This window comes from Equus przewalskii, chromosome 1, assembly GCF_037783145.1.
Source record: "Equus przewalskii isolate Varuska chromosome 1, EquPr2, whole genome shotgun sequence".
NCBI lineage: Eukaryota > Metazoa > Chordata > Mammalia > Perissodactyla > Equidae > Equus > Equus przewalskii.
In genome coordinates this window covers 43,171,379-43,176,429 of record NC_091831.1, presented here as the reverse complement: position 1 = coordinate 43,176,429, position 5,051 = coordinate 43,171,379, and the positions used below count along the sequence as shown (strand labels likewise).

At 36.0% G+C, this 5,051-nt stretch overlaps 1 long non-coding RNA gene across 1 annotated transcript; it reads right to left on the bottom strand.

Annotated features, from left to right (window-relative positions):
* Nucleotides 1-1,029: 1,029 nt before the first annotated feature.
* LOC139085115 (uncharacterized) lies at nucleotides 1,030-4,011 on the bottom strand. Its single transcript, XR_011543309.1, has 2 exons — nucleotides 2,887-4,011; nucleotides 1,030-1,229 (listed from the first exon to the last, which is right to left on the bottom strand). It is a non-coding gene; the product is annotated as an uncharacterized lncRNA (long non-coding RNA).
* Nucleotides 4,012-5,051: the final 1,040 nt, after the last annotated feature.

The window sequence follows — 5,051 nt, the reverse complement described above, 5'->3', positions numbered from 1 at the left end:
CTCCAGGTGAATCTTCCTCAGGAAAAAAAAAAAAAAAACCTATTTCTAAAACAAGGAAACATTTTGCTCTGGTAGACTTAAATTTGGGGCGCATGCTCAAACCCACCCAGGCCACGTGGGCTGAGAGAACAATTTAATAAACTTTTTACTATTACATTAAAAGCACCTTCACAAACGTCATTGTAATGTTTATACACTATCTCATTTTACCGTAATACCAACATTTTATTTAACACTCTTCTCTTGTTAGACAGTTGTTTGTTTCCAATTTTTCTCTAATATAAATCATGGTACAAACCTTCTTCCTTATAAATTCATGGCTGTCTTTGGGTTTAGTCTTTTAAGATAGATCACTACAAGTATAATTGCTAGACCAAAGAACAGAATATTTTTCTTTGTTATGTTGCTGTTGAGAAAAATCATGTGTCTCATATGCAAGGCTATTTATCACACCCTCACCAGCATCATCATTTATAAACAAGCCTGGGCTAGTTTATCTAGTGAAATATTGTACATCATGATTATTTTTCATTAGACCTTCTTTAATTTACTAATGAGGTTGATATTCTTCCATAATAATAATTGGTAATAATAACTGAGCACTACTGTGTGCCAATCACTAGTTTGGGCATTTTATACACATCAGATCATTTAAACATCATAAAACCTATAAATTAATTAACTTACCCAAAGTAAAATGGATAGTATGTGGATGGCCAGCCAGGATTCAAATCCATGTCTACTGGACTCAAATCCAAGTTTTAACAATCATGCAAAGCTTCTTCCTGTGTTACGCATAGTAACTACTAGTATTCCGTACTTTGTCATTTGGTTGTAACATGATTCACTGCGAAGAATTCCAATCTGCTTGTGTCTAAAATCCAAAATAGCCAAAACATATCACAGTTGAAAATGACTAAAGAATTGCAATTTTCTGAGAAATAAATGAAAAATCCAGGTGATTGCCACGGTTGCCACACAGATTCCCCTTATTCAGTCATTCAGCATTTGGGTACTAAACTAGAACTCTTTCTATAAGTTTGTTTTATTAATACTTTCAAAGTGGGAAAGAAGAAAAGAACTTATTGCTTAGCTCTCCTCTCTGCATCCTTGTCCTCTTAAATCCACGTTGCTTTGGTAGTTCTCTGATGTATTTTGTTAATATTTTGTCCAAATTTTTAGTTGTTCTCAACAGGAAGATTAAGCTATTACAGGCTAGTCTGCCACAGCTGAAAGAAAGCAAAGTCTATGAGTGTTAAACATTTCTCCATAATTTGTATCAAGAATCCTTACATAGTTATAAAGGTAAAGAAAATATCACCTACCTATAATAACGTTCCCAAGTTGTAGGTTGAAAAGTGCCACAATAAAGGAAAAAATCATAAAACTGTATCTGTGTGCCTGTATTTGCCTGAAATAGGGTTACAGTCACAGAGCGCCTTCATGATATCGCTGAGGAATATTCAGCATAGAACAAAGAAACGTATTATTCCTATGTTGTTAACATAGGAAGCCACAGGAAAAAAACCTTTGTAAAAGTTTCTGACGTATCAAGTTGCCCACAGGGTGATCAATTTTTACATCTTAATTCATTCCACTAGAAGCTGTATACGTGTCATGTATATGTCACAACCCTGGGCTTCCACCACCATTAGAGAAGAAAAGCAAATAAGAATGCAGCATTTATCTTCATTTATCCTTCCTCTTCCTCCCACCAACAGACACACACACTCACCATAAATTATAAAACATTCTTGGACACTGCACCACCATCACTGAGAAGTCAATTCAGTTGAGGAGATATACACATTCTTTCTGATATTAAGATGTCTCCCCTGTGGCCCTCACATTAAATTCTCCCTCACAAAGATTGGAGGGATATTAAGCTATTAATTTGGGTAAGTCCTAAAGCTTCAGTCTCTGCCATATTACCAGATACTATTTATGGTATTTATTTTTCTAAGTATCTATTTATCTTCCTTTCCTTGGTATATCTTTTTAAGTTCTCATTTCTATCTCTAAATATTTTATGAGGCTTTATCATTTATTTGAACCCTTATTTCAGTATTTTCTGAATCTAAAACTCATCACACAGAATTAGAAAGCAGAAACTTATACACAAATATAGAGAAGGCAAATGAGAATTTAGAAATTAAACAAACATAATTGATATTTGGCTAACCACATTCTAGAAGAAACACATTTTATGGCAAATATAAATATGCTTTTTCTAAAAAATTAACAAAAATTTACTCTAAAGAATTTCTGTAATAATGGAGAACAAAGAGGGGAGGTAGCAGTCAGTATACTAACTCAAAAAATATACTTTTTAATAAACTGAATATGAATTATATTTTGGAATTTGCTGTATGTTAGGAAGTCTCACATTCAACCTTGTTTTATTGTATTTATATCACTTCAAAAAGTCACCAGTAGAGGGAGTAAATAATTTAAAAATCAAATTAATTTTGATCTACTTTATTTTTAAGTTGAATAAGGATTAACCTATTTCTACAAAATATCTGGCTTTAAAAAGTCACTATATAACTTATGCAAAATTTATAACTACACAAGACATGCAGAAAAATACAAAATATAGCTATAAATATAATTTATAAATCTCTTACTAATTTAAACCATAATAACAGGTTATGAAAAGAACATGGACTTGAATCAAATAGACCTGGATTTTCCTATTCTTGCTCAGTTTCTTCCAAATTCTGGGACGTGGAGCAAGCCACCCAATTTCTCTAAGTCTCATTTTTCATGTCTTCAAAATGGAAACAACAGGAAATTACAGGGATACGATGTCACAGAATATCTCTGGGAAGATTAAATAGGATGTGTGTAAAGTAACTAGCATTAATAAATATTAGCGCTTTTTACCTCATTAGCTTTCTCCATCTCTGTGTAATCCACCTCAGAAAGAACGTAGATTGCCTTCCCGAAGACGTCCTCCCCTCTCCTACTCCATTTCTTCAGTCACCACAGCACTATCTTGCAATATTGTTGAAGTATATCAGCCTTTCCTGATGGGTTTTGTTAACTGAAAGGATTTACAATGTCAAAGAGAGAAAATTAAAGAAAAATCTCTAAATAAATATGACTTTTTCCAAAGTCCAATATGGAAACACCCATGAAGTTGGTTGGGTCTTCTTCCGTCAAGTCATTCTTAAGAACATCTCCTGTTCTTGAGCTTGCTTTCCTGAACGCAGATTTGAGCTTTCTGGAAAAGCCATGCTTCCTCTTAGTCTCTTCTGTGAGTTCCCACCCTTAGGGAATGCAAACCTAAGCCCTCTGGGGCTGGTCTTACTTCGGGCTCATGACGTCCCAAGAACGCTTCCCCAGGACCAAGTTGCTCAGTTTGGCATAATAACATAGCCCTCCAGCAGGACACCCAAGGTGTCCCTTGGTGCTTCAAATCCCACGGAACACTCCAGGTGGCAAGAGGCTAGCCTAGTTTGGTCCCCTTGGAAATCTCCCCTTTAATCTTATTATTGCCAAGCAGACAGCTGTTGGAGGGCATGTGTACATGCAATTCACATTTTAGGCAGAGCAGAATGATAGTTTTTTATTTGCTCCACATGAACAAACTCTCAAACTGTGTCCCCTAGGCCCATGGCAAATAAGACGTAAGCTTATTGATGACTCACTGATCTGCTAATTGTGGCTGCCCTAACTGCACAAAAACTTGGCCAGAGTTTTGACTTTATTCCTTATAAGGCTTCAGTTAAGCTTCTTTCAAAAAGTGCCAGTCTTCTCTCCTTAGCATCTTCGGGTTGGGAAGAGGTATTCTGTGTCTCTAGTTACACTGTGAACTGAAATAACGGGAGCGGGATTCTGAAGGTCTGTGGTTCTGTGAGTCAAGGATGGGAGAGAGGAGCTTCTTCACGGGAAACTCACGATTGCCATGGAACCTCAGAGTCACTACTTTTGATTGTTCCAAAAAGCAGGAGGATGAAGGAGAATGCTTTAGTCTCAGACTTAGAATGTTGTGTGCCAGGATCTGATCTGGAATAATTCAGTAAACATGGATAAGAAGACAAAGAAAATGAATGCTTAATATAAAAATGACTGCAGAAGCCACAGTGTAAGAGACCAACAGAAAAGAAACCCCCTAAGGTCCAAGCACTATCAACTAATTGATGGACACAAAAGTTTATTGATTTCTGCTAGTGTTTTTATTGTTGTACCTGGAACTTCTCTCTGTTAATTTGTATTAATCTAGTGACAGCAGGGAGTAATATATTCTCTAATCAGCATGGCGGATTTTTCTAGAACCTGGGCAGAATACTCCTGCAAAGAAGGGGTGTTCTTAAGACTAGTAGATGAGCCCTTGTGCTTAAAAACATCATCAAAACTAGAGCTATTTGGGGGTCGGGTGGGTGGTATAGTGCTTAAGTTTGCATGCTCCACTTCTGCAGTCCGGGGTTCACAGGTTCGGATACTGCATGAACATAGCACTGCTCGTCAAGCCACACTGTGGCAGCATCCCACATAAAACAGAGGAAGATTGGCACAGATGTTAGCTCAGTGACAATCTTCCTCAAGCAAATAGAGGAAGATTGGCAGCAGATGTTAGCTCAAGGCCAATCTTTCTCACAAAAAAAACAAAAACAAAACTAGAGCTATTTTTATAACGTATTATAAAGAAATTGCTGAGAAATATTCAACATAAAACAGGAATGAAGAAGAAACATAAATTCTGGAAACTTAGAGGAGCAAGAGAACTTGGGATCAGTCCTCTGCGACAGATGGTATATCAGAATCTAATTCATTGGAGTAAAAATGGAATCCCAAGTTACAGAGTAAAGTAATTTGTGTTGGTAATTATTAAATGAATATGAACAGAGATAGTCCATATTAAAATGTGATTTCAAGTTCTTACACTTTTAACTCACCTTCTACAGGTTGAGAATTTCAGGCAATGACAGAATTAATCCCCTACTTCCTGCCACTTTGTGGCTCTAATCTTGGAGCAAATGCTACTTTCAATGAAATTAGGTAAAACATGATATCTCTTGTTTTTTATTCAATTTCTTTTAAAAATA